Source organism: Polypterus senegalus, chromosome 17, assembly GCF_016835505.1.
Source record: "Polypterus senegalus isolate Bchr_013 chromosome 17, ASM1683550v1, whole genome shotgun sequence".
NCBI classification, from domain to species: domain Eukaryota; kingdom Metazoa; phylum Chordata; class Cladistia; order Polypteriformes; family Polypteridae; genus Polypterus; species Polypterus senegalus.
In genome coordinates, this window is record NC_053170.1 from 100,597,402 (window position 1) to 100,611,165 (window position 13,764).

The following is a 13,764-nucleotide window of genomic DNA, read 5'->3' on the forward strand; positions in this document are numbered from 1 at the left end:
ATTTTAGGAGTGTGTTATAGACCACCCAATTCAGATAGTAATTTCAACACACATCTTTTTAGTAATATCAGAAAGGCAAGTCTACAGGGAGATATTCTAGTTGTGGGGGGCTTTAATGATCCAAATATTAACTGGGATAACCTCACAGATGGAGGAGTTCTTAGAAGTAATCAGCGACTGTTTTTTGACACAGCATGTTAAAGAGCCAACACGGGGTGAAGCCTGTCTGGATTTAGTGTTCTGTAATAATCAGGATAGAATTGAGGGTCTCGAGGTGATTGGACCACTAGGGTCACGTGACCAGAATGTCATACAATTCTCAGTATTTGTAAGAGTGCAGATGTAAAGACTACAATTGTGAAGTTGAACTTTGGTGGGCTAATTTGGAGCAGATGCGACAAAGTCTAAGTAGGATAGACTGGGATAAGACAGTCGAGGAGCAGTGGAGCAGGTTTAGAAATGGAATGCAGGACAGACACAGACCGAAATTTGGAATTCATAGGAAACTCAAAAAAACTCCACGGTGGATTAATAAAGATTTAAAAAAGGAAAAAACTGCTGAATAAGGCATATAAGACTAATGACTGCAAAGAGAACCGTAGCGTATGAGAACATGAGGGCAACCATTAAGAAGGATATCAGGGAGGCTAAAGGACAGTTGGAGAGGAACAGCAGATAAGGAGAGAGACGACCACAAGAGATTCTTAATAGTAAGAGAAGAGTCAAGGAGGAGGTGAAGGGCATCAGGAAGAGTAAAGGGGGATTAAAAGATACGGACAGTGAGATAGCGGACCCCCTAAAGTCACATTTTAATGAGGTCTTCACAAGTGGATAACCTCAGAGCAGTAACAGGGACTACTAAGGAGGGACTGAGGGATTTGGAAATTAGAGGGAGACGTGCTGCTCAGATTAAATACAATGAAATGAGACAAATCAGCAGGACCAGATCATATTGACCACAGAGCTCTTAAGGAGGCCAGCGAGTTCAGATAGAAACCCTTCACACATATTTCTAGGAAGTCACTGAGCACTCGAGAGATTCTGACGGACTGGAAAATGACAAATATCATCCCATAATATAAAAAGGGAGCATGGCAGATCAAAGCAACTGCAGGCCAGGAAGCTCAAAGTGAAACATCACAGGAAAATTCATGGAAGGAATTATTAAGGATAAGATTGAGCAACACCTGGAAGGACAGGAGATATTAGGAACAGTCAGCATGGGGTCAGAAGAGGGAGGTCGTGTTTTACTAACGGGCTGGAATTCCATGAGGAGCAACAAAAGGAGACGACCAGAGTGGAGCAGATGAGATGATTGAGGTGGACTTTCAGAAAGCATTTGATGAGGTGCCACATGAGAAGGTGGGCATCAAGTTAAAAGAAGTGGCAGTTCAGGGTGATGTGTTTAGATGGCTGCAGAATTGGCTCAGACACAGGAAGCAGAGGGTGAAGGTGCGAGGAACTTCATCAGAACTGGCCGATGTTAAGAGTGGTGACCAGCAGGGGCAGTGAGGGCGCTGCTATTTTTAAATATCTATAAATGATTTAGGTAGGAATATAAGGAACAAGCTGGTGAAGTTGGCAGATGATACCAAGATAGGTGGATTGGCAGATAATCTGGAATCTGTTAAATCATCACAGAAGGACTTGGATAGCAGACAGGTTTGGGCAGATTTGTGGACGATGAAATTTAATGTCAGTAAATGTAAAGAATGACACATAGAAATTAAAAACGTGAGGTTTGAATACATGACGGGTGGTCAGAAAATCGAGAGTCCACCTTATGAGACGGATTTAGGAGTCATAGTGGACTTCCAGTCAGTGTTCAGAGGCCATTAAGAAGGCTAACAGAGTGTCAGGTTATATAGCGCCTTGACGTGTGGAGTACGAGTCACAGGAGGTTCTGCTCAGCTTTATAACTCACTGGTGAGGCCTCATCTGGAGTCCTGGGTGCAGTTTGGGTCTCCATAAAGACATAGCAGCACAAGAGGTGGTCCAGAGAAGAGCGACCAGGCTGATTGAGGGCTACAGAGGATGAGTTATGAAGGAAAGATGAAAAGAGCTGAGCCTTTACAGTTTAAACAAAAGAAGATGAAGAGGTGACCTGACTGGAGTGTTTAAAATAATGAAGGGAATGAGTGCAGTGGATCGAGACGGTGACTTTAAAATGAGGTCATCAAGAACACGGGGACACAGCCTGAAACGAGTGAAGGGTGAATTTCTCACAAACATCAGGAGGTTTCTCTTCACACAAAGAACGACAGACACTTGGAATAAGCGAGCAGGTGGTGTGGTGGACAGGAGGACGTTAGGGACGTTCAGAACTCGACTTGATGTTAATAAGTGGGCAGGCCTGGCGAGCTTTGGTGGGCTGAGTGGCTTGTTCTCGTCCAGAGTGTTCTAATGTTTAAATAAATGATCAAAGACCCCATCGAGGTTTTGGGGTCCCAGCCCGGGAATCCCCATTAACCTGCCAAGACAAAGGCTGAAAAATGGCCCTCAGACATTAAGCAGCCAATGAAAGCGGGTTAGCAGCTCACTACGTCCCCTCGTGTGGTGGTCCACGCAAATCTCTTTATTTGTACTAAGCATGAAGGGGCGGAGCCAAAGGTGGAATGGAAGTGATGTCATCGGCGCCGCCTTCTAAAAGTCGGTGGTTCCTTCGTCCGGGTGATCTGATGATGGAATTATAAAGATCCATTTTAAAGGAAAACTAAAGAAGGGATTCCATTAGGGTCTCAGCTTTGTGTAAGTTGCTGTTCAGCGGTATTAAGTGTTCGTATTATGGAAAGAACTATAAACGGCAAATCTGAAAGAAAGAAAGAATTGGTCTATAAGAATGCCTAATAAAAAGGCACTATTTAATATCACAATAAAAGAAAAATAAACTACATTGCAAGAAAGAATGAATCTCTCGGATTGTCTAAAATGAAATGCATTACACCATGTCATATAAAAGAACTCTATTTACCAAAAATAAAGAAAGAAAGCATCAAAAACACACTTGTAATAGCATTTAATACGAAGACATTTTATTAAACGCCAACTTAAGGACAGACAGACAGACAGTGAGACCCCGTGGCCCGTTCACATCCGCTTTCCAGCCACTGTGGCTCAGTGAAGGCCCTCACCACTTGACCCATAAGGATGCCAGTTCAGTGCCAGTCTCTGAGCTGCCTGCTGTCCATGTTATCGGCATTAGAGCCCCCACCCCTCCCATATTATATCTCTGTGTGTGTAAACTGTAGGAAGGGCGCTATATACGCACATAAAGTAGGACTGCACCACGTCGACTAAGGTGGGCTTTGCTGTGCGGTTCATTCCTTAACCGTTCCAGAAGACAGCCGTCACCATGAAAGGCTTTATTTAAAATGAGTGCAGAGTGTTGGGAGCACCCTGGTGGTCTCTGCTTGTGCCCACCTGTCCATCCTCTGGATCCACTTGGCTTGTATTTGCACTGAGGTCACATCTGCGGGCTGCTGGATGAGAGTCCAGGGACAGCACGTCAGCAGAATGGGCCCCAGACCCCAGGGGGTGGCAGGCAGTGTGGCATAGACATGAAGGCTTTGAGGTTGGGAGTTCAGATCCCACTGCTGACACCATGTGACCCTGAGCAAGTCACTTCACCTGCCTGTGCTCCAGCTAAAAAAAAAAGAAAAGAAATGCCACCGATTGCATCTGAAATGTTGTCAGCGTCCTCGGTGTCGAGACCAAATGCCTGCCCCATCCATCTTATTTTCCTTCCACTATTAGACGTTCCTGTCCATCCATTATTAGTCTGATTAACTATTTAGAGGGGCGCATTATCCAAAGTCCGTGGGTGACATTTGTTTCCATGTTTGTTCTTCACAGCTGGAGTTCGGGCAGCTCAGCCATCTCACTTACGGTCACATAGAAAATTAGAGGCAGGGGGGCGCAAGGACAGCCCGGTGGCTTAAGGCGCTATATGGCGATTCCCCATTTAACTTTAATCTTAAATCCTCCTAAATCCAATGTCCTAACAGCTCCTCTCCGACAGGACACACAGCCGAGTGCCCCAGCGATGCTTTTATGTGACTTCACATGAGGCAGCCTGCCGTTGCCATTAAAGGCCCCATTCATGCGGTGCACAATGGCGCCAGTGTTAGCGGCCAGCGCTCGGCTCTAATCTCTTCTGCTGCATTCTCAGATGCGTAAGGTGCGGTGGGATTGGTGAGGCCAGGAGTTTTCGGAGAGACATTCTCCGGACCGTTCCCACAGCTCGAGTAAAGCGATACGATTGTGGAGGCCCGGATTCTTGTTCTGGTGGCCATCCAGCCTCAGGACGAGGTGCCACTCAACTGTACAATAAAGGGGCAGTGGAAACAAGAAGGTGAACTTTAAAATCGTTTAAGAGCCAAAGCAGCCTGGAGTGTCCGGGTCCATGCTATCTGATCAGGAGGCAACGAAATCGTAAACTTGTTAAGCCAAGATTCCACACAAATGTGTTAAAGCTTTTCTTTACACAGACCACCACAGAAACACGGAGGGGGTGACCAAGCAGTGTGATGGATGGTGGGGACCTTCAAGAGGTCATTTTGGAAGGTTAGGTGGAGAGGATTGCACGGCCTGTTCTTGTCCAATCAGATAAAAGGTGGACATCAGTAGTGCTGGGCAATGGCTGCCTTGCGCTCAGGGCTCAGATGCCCATCCAGTTAACCACGTCTAGATCCCCCAGGTTCCCCTGACCACCCAACCTAAGTATAGACACCAAGGAGACTCTGGAGATGCACAAGAGGCTCCCATTCTTTCCATTGCCAACCCAGGCGCCCATCAAGCCCACTTAACACTTGACTGCTAAATGACGAATTAGCAACTGAACAAAAATATAACAGTCACAAACAGGAGGGTCCGGCATACTGGGAGCGCCAACCAATGGGAAAATGTGTCATCATATCTTTGCTCCGGTGCTGCCTCAACCTCTTAAGGCCTGAGAACTTTAAATAAGGCCTGAGAACTTTAAAGGGGCACGTTGGTTGATTTTTGGGTAGTCATTTTTCTTGCCCAAGATTCACGTCCCTGCGTGACTCGGCTCCACTCTCTCTCTACGCAGCTTGTCAAGATGGCTCCTCCCCTTCTGCCAGCATCCCTCTCTCTCTCTCTCTTTCCCCATGGCTCCGCCCCTTCCGACAGCATCTCTTTCCAGGCTCCGCCCATTTTGACAGCATCTCTTTTCCAGGCTACGCCCCTTCTGACAGTATTTCCCCCTCCATTCTTGCTCTCTCACCCCCTCAGGCCACGCCTCTTCTGACAGTGGCTCTCTCCCAAGCTCCACCTTTTCAGACTGCACCTCTCTCTCTCTCTCTCTATCTCTCTCTCCTGGGTTCCACCTTCTCTCACATCATTACTCTCCTTAACTCCGCCCCTTCCAATAATCTCTCTCTCTCACTCTCTCTCTTTCTTGCTCTCTCACCTCTTCAGGGGTCCAGCAGAATTTTCATTCAAAAAAAGCCACCGGACGGGCTGATGGTGAAGGATATTTATGCCTTTTTCCTTTCTCCTCTTTATTGCCAGTGGTGTGTGTGTCTAATGGGGGTCTCAGCACCTTGTTTGTGAGCCATGGTTGAGATGTTGCCAGTTGAGCTCCTACCTGTGCCTCATTGCTACCTGCCTACCTGGGCTTCAAATGCAGAACAAATAAATAAATACATAAATATCTGGAAACAATTTAAGAGTAAAACCGTTACCCAGAAAGGGAGTCAGCTGGACATGTTGTAATATAAAAGAAGATGGAATGGACGGGAGACACGACGGGCCTCCAAAATGTACTTCATCTACATAAATCATTTGTTGCCTAGCAACAAACAAGTACAAGCTTCTGCCGCTGAAATAATAAAACATGTGACGATAGCAGCAGGCATGATGCCGGCACAGGCAGACATTAAATGAATACCTTCTTCTTCTTCTTCTTCTTCTTCTTCTTCTTCTTCGTCAGTAAAAGACATCAGCATTGACTCAAATAAAGCCACTGAGTGTTGCGAATGAACGCTTATTGCTTTGACAATTAAAGAATGTTGAATCAGTGCTTACTGGGGGGGGGCGGAGTTGACCCTACTGATGCCCCGCCCCCTGTTTGTGCACCTGCTATAAACTTTAGAGCAGAACTCGGAGACCCCATCACCCAAACTAGAGACCACCCTGTCAGCTGTGATTTCCTGTGAAGGTGAAGGCGGTCCGAGCAGTCAGGTGGGGTGCAAACGCAGAAGTCGAAACAAATCAAAACTCTTCTCGTAATGGCTCCTCTTGCTCATGGCTGGTCTTTCGTTAGGTTATCATGTGGCTTAATGCCGCAGTGATGCAAACGTCATGCCAGCTCACTTTACGAAGCACAGGCATCCCACCATAAAACACACCATCAAAATGACGACACGACGAAAGCCCCAAGAAAAAGGCAAATCCCAAGAAATAGAAATGAATCTCGTAGAAACAGAAAAGCAGACGTCCTCAATAACTTCAGAACAAGTCGCTGACACAGAGCTGGCTGAGTCTACCTGAGAATCTCCTACTGGCTCAAAAAAGGGAGAGGAGAACTATGAACACCCCTGGTCCAAATGACAGAGCAGTCCTTGATTTAATAGGAAAAAATAGTTAAAAGGGGCAAACATTGACAAAGAAGGGCAACCCCGAAGTGAAGGACATCCCATCAAAACTCCCCAGAAGTAGCTTTAATGAGCAGAAACTCCAAAAACCTGAGGAACAAAACCAAAACGTTACAAAATTTAAAGGAAGAAAAGGAGAGAGGGAGCCGAACAACATTAGCAAGCAACAGGCTAAGGCCCCCCAGGCCTAAAACGGACCAAGGGGGTACCACACCCCCCAAACCACAGCATCAGGAGGTCATACCTCTTGGGCCCAACATCTGACTTTACAGAAAAGAACAAGAACGCAGTCGTCTGGAAACCAAAACAAGTGGAATAGGGTACATGACTGTGGCTCTGCCCAAGGACTGACGTGAGCAAAGTGACCAGGCGACGAGCGGAGAGCTGAACGCCATCAAGGTGACTGCAAACATCACTCTGGATGTTGGTGTCACCCACAAAGAGTCTCATGGTCGGGAGAGAGTCGGACGTTTGTAGGTGGCTGCCTGAGGGGAGCTTCTCCATCACTGTGTCCAGGTTGGCCGTTCAGTGCCAAAGTCCTGAGTTTGGGCTGAATCAGCAGCTGATGATCGTTGAGCAGAGACACCAGGTGACGTCAAACTTGTGCCTAATGTGAACAGGTGGACCTCCCACTTCAGCGTCCCCTCCATACTCTGCTACAGCTGTGCAGATTGTCACTCGGGATAGGAGCAATCTACTGTACAATAAGGACAGCAAGCTGCTCTGTTACCTTCTTAAAAAGTGACCAGCCTGCACCCCTGCGATATGGACTGGCATCCCATCCAGGGCCATCTTAACGCATGGGCACACAGGGCAGTTGCCCAGGAGCGCCAGGAGCATAGGGGTCCCATGCTAATCTCTGTATGTTGTGACCCGCTGAGTGGTTGTGTTGGTATGGGGCCGAAGTACTGTTAAGATGGCCCCGATCCCATCCAAGGGGAGTTCCTGCCAGACGGAGGACACTGCCAGGACAGGCTGTGGCCTTAGAATTAGATGGAGCAGATTCTGGAATGGAAGGATGGATGGATGTCATTGCGGAAATCGGCCCGTTTTATGAACCCAACACCACAGACGTCGTCAACAGGGACCCTTTGCAAATCTCAGCCTCTGCTCTCCATGCAGGGACAAGACTGAAATGTCACCGAGCACAGCGGCTAATGGCCTGTGACGTCACCGCTCCCAGATGAACAACGTGGCTATTTTAGGCAGCCGTCGATAACTTGGAATATGAAAGCCCTAATCTTGTAGTCGTGCGCCGATATAAAGAGTTCAACGCTGGTTTTGATTTACACTGAGTGTCCTGTCGATCAGAGCCCATTAAGCACGAGCACTGGAGGCCAATTTCAGGCTTCTCCGCCAGGACTGTGGGGAGCCGGTGCCTATCACAAGGCCGGGCACGAGTAAGCATATCCAGAGTGGCACCAGGAGGCCGTCGTGCCCGACCCTTGGATTCATGCCCCTGGGTGTGCCCAGGACGGCCCTGCAGTGCACCCAGCGATCCCACTAATTCCAAGATAGGCCCCATAACTCAAAATCCTGGGAAAGGAACTGTGCTGAAGAGCCCTTTGTGTGCATCCCTTTTGGACGCGGAGCTCTCGTCTGTGCAGGGGTTTGTGGGTCTGAGAGAGGTGGTCACAATGTATATTAATACGGTGTCTATCTAAATGTATACAGAGAGACGTACAGCATATGCACAGTGGATTCGGAAAGGTGTTCAGACCCCCTAAACTTTCTGCACACTTCATGGTGATGTAGAGCAAATGTGCCAGTCACTGTATGTCCATCAATCGGCATCCCATCATGACGAAATGAAAACGCGTTTTTAGAAAGGTCACAATCAAAAACGGAATCCTCTCCCTCATTAAAGAATTCCGACCCTTAATTCACTGCTTTATAGAAGCCCCTTTGTCAGCCGTTTCAGCTCTGTGTCTTCTTGGCTACGTCTCCACAAGCTTTGCCCTCCTGGAATTGGGCACCTGATCCTACCCTTCCTGGCAGATCCTCTTAGGCTCCAGTAGACTGGATGGTAAGCTGCCATCTTCAGGCCTCTCCACTCGTTTACATCTGGGCTGCTCAAGGACACTCCAGGACTTGTCCCAAATGCTTCGGGTCACTGAGCCGTCACCCCAGTCTGATCTCACAGGTTTTCCTCAAGGACCCCTCAGTATTTGACTGTATTCATGTTCCCCTCGATTGGGAGCCATCCCCAAGACATGCAGCCACCATGATTCATGGTAGAGATGGCATCAGGCATGAGATGAGCCATGCCTGCTCCTCAGTAGACACGGTGCTTTGGTGGTCTGCTCAAAGAGATCAACTTTGTCTCAGCAGATCGGGGGATCTTTCAGTGCCGTTTGCCAAACTCCTGGTGGGCTGCCATGCCTTTTACTCAAGAGTGATGTCTGTCTCGCTGCTTGACCACAAACACCAGGACGATGGAGTGCTCCGGAGATAGTCGTCCTAACCCTAACCTCAGCTGAGGACACCTACAGCTCTGTTACTTATGACCTTGGGGTCTAAGTCTAAGTGGAGTCTAGGTGGTCCTAAACTTCTGTGTCACAGTTCTTGAGGCCGCTGTGCTCAGCAATGGTTTTGAGGCTTTGCCCTGATGTGTGGCTTACTGAACTTTGATCACAGAGATCCACAGAGAGTTCCTTGGACTTCATGCTTTTTGTCCTAACATGTGGTGTGAATTGTGGGACCTTCTGCACATGGGTCCAGGTGGGCCTTCCTAAATGAGGTCCATGCTGTTCAATTAACCACAGGAGGAGTCCAATCAGGGTCTCGACACATCTCAGGGAGGATTAAAGGTTTGGAGGGCCACCGCAAAGACTCTGAATGCTTCTAGGAAGGGAAGGTTTCAGCTTTTGATTTGTAATAAATTGACAGACTTTTCTGAAAATGTCTTCACTTTGTCCCTGTGGGGTATTGAGTGTAGATTGATGGGCAGAATTGGCAGCTGTGGAAGAAACTGAGAGAGGTTTGGGGGTTCCAGCTCTTATGTTCTCGCCAACAATTGAATAAAAAATAGGAAAACGAGACAGACCTCCCAAACCTAGGAAAAAGTATTGGGGCACCAGCTGGGCAACCCCATTCAATGGGCAAAGCAAATGTAACAGAAATGTAAAGTCAGCCCTCATCAGCCTGCTGAAGCCTCTTAGCAAAAGGTTCTGCCACCAGGAGCTCTGCCCTCACTGAGGGTATGGTCAAAAAGAGAGCCCACCATCCTGGTGTCTGATCGGAAAGGGGCGGGGCCTGTTCGGCGATGTGGGCAAAAGAGAAAATACAGCCAGTGACAGCGCCCCTCTTGACTGAGTGGTATCGCGTACCTCAGCAGAGCCAGGCAGGAGACCCCCAGGCACACATGTGTCACTACGTGTAAAATGGGAGCCCAACATAATTAAAAGAGTCAGAGCACCACCTTGGTGACCCCACATAAGGGAAGGTTTTGAAAACGAAAAAGTCACGCTGCAACTGTGGAGACATCTTCCCTGACGCATGTCACTATCAGTTTTGGGGTTATATGGTCAGGTGACAGGAAGGGGCAGATTCAGGACAACAGAAGTGACGTCAGAGATGGAGTGGGCCGCCAATCTTCCATTCTGCGGACAGAGGAGAAGAAGAAGCATTAGAGCACAGCGCCAACCCCTGGCTTGGTGGGTAATTACTGTCACCACAGCCTTTAAGCTATTGTCATGCACGTCACAATATATCTGTATATTTATACATTATGTGCCAGTTTGGGTGTGACAGGAAATTGGCCTACCTGAAGGTAAACAAATATTACAGCAACAGTCACCAGGCTGCCATTTGAACCTCCGTGCTGGAGATCTGAAGCTGCACCTCTGACCGCTGTGCCACCCTCCTGCCCCTCTGTACATGTGACCTAGTGAGCCTACAAACTTGTAAACTTATTATTATTAGTCATTCAGCCATCTGTTTATGTGAAAGATGATGATGATGATGATGATGATGATGATGATTGTATAAATACTTGTACAATATTTGATAAAATTATTGATGGCAATGTAAGCCATATGAAGTGACATTTTACAAATCGTAAATAAAGTCTGTGGCCGAGTGCTGTAATGACAGCTCAGGAGTTTGGATGCCAGCTGGGTCAGGACTGGAAAGCTGGCACTCCTTAGCGCACGTCGCTCTTATGGGATTCAACAAGAGGATTGTGAGTCATCTACTTCAGCGGTGCTCTGTCCCAAATGTGACACCCCCTTTGCGGGATGCTTGGATTGTAACGGTGGTGGAACCAGAAGGGGTGAAGCTAAATGCTTTCTCGGCCCAGTGGGGAAATAAGGAGAAGACGGCATTAGCGGCAGCGCCCCCTGTCATCTTTGCGGGTTATGATTTGGCTCGACTAAGCCTGCGAGGCGCACGAGTGACAAGGCATTGAAATGAAAGTCGCTCACCCCACCCCAGGCCCATTTCAATAAAAGTTTACTCTGTGTAATTTTTGAGCTCCTGTACAAGGCGCTATACAAGAACAAGAAGCACCAGCTTCCCTTTGTCTCGTACCTCTCAGCTCACTGCGCCCTCTCTGTGTGCGTTTTCCATTAGCGGTGACCTGCTGAAGAGCCGTCGAGATTCAACTGAACAATGGCGGCCGTGAGCTCCTTTTTGTTTTTCAGTCTCCGCGGCCCTCGCCTTCCTCCTGCATTAGCGATACACCTGAGCGAGCCGAAGGGCCACGGGAGCTAAAATGAGACTCGCCTCCTCGGGTCGTTCCGTCTTTTCTTTTTGACTCTCTTCTCTCAACGCTGTGGATTAGCAGAACCATTTAAATGTCGCCACCTTAGTGTGGCGCGGGCTCAGCTTTCACATGGCATTTGCCATCATATAATTACACCAAATAAATAAATGGATTTCAGGACAGCAACCCCCTTTATGCTCCTTGCTTAGGAGGGAGGATTTTGTCAGACCCTCCTGTCAGATCCCTCCTTGATGGTGGATGTTTGTCAAATCGCATTTGTTGGATCCTCCAGCTTTTACTGGTGAATCTCACCTTGGGCACTGACTCGTCCTAAACATGAGGGGAGCACACATGAAGAATCGTCGTTGAGCCCGACCGCCACTGGGCACTCGGCGGGTATTTGTGGCAGGCCTTCAGAACTCGGAGCTCGAGCCTTGTGTTTGTAGAGTTCCATTATTCATAAAGCAGTATGATGGATGGCCGAGACGCCTCCATAATGGAAGGACAGGGGAGATGATGTATGTTGGGCGCCACCAACCCTCAAATTGCTATTTGACTAGACCCCTGGAGTGTAACGGCCCCTCGGAGTCTCACAGGGCTCTATTGGCGCTTTTCCACTGCATAGTACGGCACAGCACGGTTCAGTACAGCTCACCTTGGTTCGGCTCAGTTCGGCTCGGTTTGCGTTTCGACTGCAGTTTAGTACCGCTTTAGAGTGGGCGGGATTATTCACGTGTCGTTAGAGTTGGGCCACCTCTACTGCCGTGACATCATCGTAAACGCGCCTGCGACCTCCTGAAAAACGTTTTCATTCCGTGTCGCCCATCCAGCTCTCGCTGGATCCGCTCCTTGGGTACCAACGAGAGGAACGTCTGTACTTCCTCAATAGACCACGAAACAAAATGGTGCGTCCGAACCTTCGCTGGCTGTGCTAAAAATCTAGCGGGTCTGTTGTGTCTCGTGTCACAAGTTCAGTGACGCAGTAATGACGATTTTCTCCGGCCAATCAGTGACCAGCAGAGTTTACACGTCACGTTTTGGTAACGGTTCGGCGCTTGGAACCTCGGCTGAGGTGGTACTAAAAAAAGGACCAGGTACCAGGTACTGTTCCCAGTGGAAAACCCCCCAAAAGTGAGCTGAACTGAACCGTGTCGTGCCGTACTATGCAGTGGAAAAGCGTCATAAGGGACTTGGTATTGGTTGGCTCAAGGGGGGGAGCTACAGAGCCCTACCCTTCGCCACACCTGGGAGTAATTCCAGAAGGTGCCAGCTAGAAAGACGAGAGCCTGAATAGGAAGGAGGTGGATGAAGTGTGCCCATCAGGTGTGGAGAAGGGGGCTGCGAGGGTCTGGGGAAAAGGACAGGGACAGTGTTAATATACAGTAGTACTTGTGACTGTGGGTATCAGTCCTTGGATTCCTTTCACTAAATAAAGGGCTCTTGTCGGACAGAACTGCTGTCTCTGCCTGTTTGTGTCAGATTGGGGTGGCAGGTGTGCCCCCTGGTTACCACACAATAATAGTAATCATAATATAATCCAGCCAGAGCAGCACAGCAGACACAGGTGTGACAAAATAAAAGCAGACCCTCGGGGTGACCGCATGTCTCTAGAAGTGGCCCTTGAATGCGTCGCTAAAGACTGATTTACTTCAGGTGATGAGCATCACCCAGACTGGAGTCCTTTGAAAAGAGGAAGATGTCCTCCTCATCCTCCTCCTCCTCCATTGTTCACTGCTGTCTGTGATGAGCTGGCTGCCGACCCCCATGTCACGCCTGCTCGACCGGAGACATGACAGGCCGGGATGGTCACATGCGGAATTCACAGCAGAAATGCAAACTGGGATTGGCTGAAGTCGAAAATGATTGACAGGTTCTGCACCCATCTGTCCGTCACGTCTCTCAAGCAGGTCTCCTCCCCCACTTGGGGTGCAAATTCCTCCATTGTGTCCCGTTTGTTCATTTTTGTTTTTTTGATTTTTGTTAATTAGATTGATTGTGTCCATTGCACATTGTTCCTGTTTTTGTATGTAAGCCGCTTGCGTTATATTCCATGTGTTTTGTGGGTGGTCTCTCCCTCAGCCAATCACTGCCAGGAGCAGCCCTCCAGCCTATAAATCTTGGGGGGGTGGTGGTTCATTTTGTTTGTTAACAGACATACGATAAAGAGTTGGGGAACCACCCTGGTCACCCGACATAACTGGAGAAGTAAAAGCACACGATAACGGGGTGACATCTCTGCAGCTGAAATGACCCAAGATGGTGGATCTTCCAGTCTTGAGGTGGCTCCACGTTTGAAGGACACCAGAAGTGATGTCAGTGGTGTTACAGAGGGAGAAATAGAAAAGGCGTTTAGGACACAGCGCCAACCCCTGGAGTGGCGGGGCATTCACTCACCAGAGCCCTTAAGCTGTCCCCTTCACACACAGGCGTGACAATCCGTAT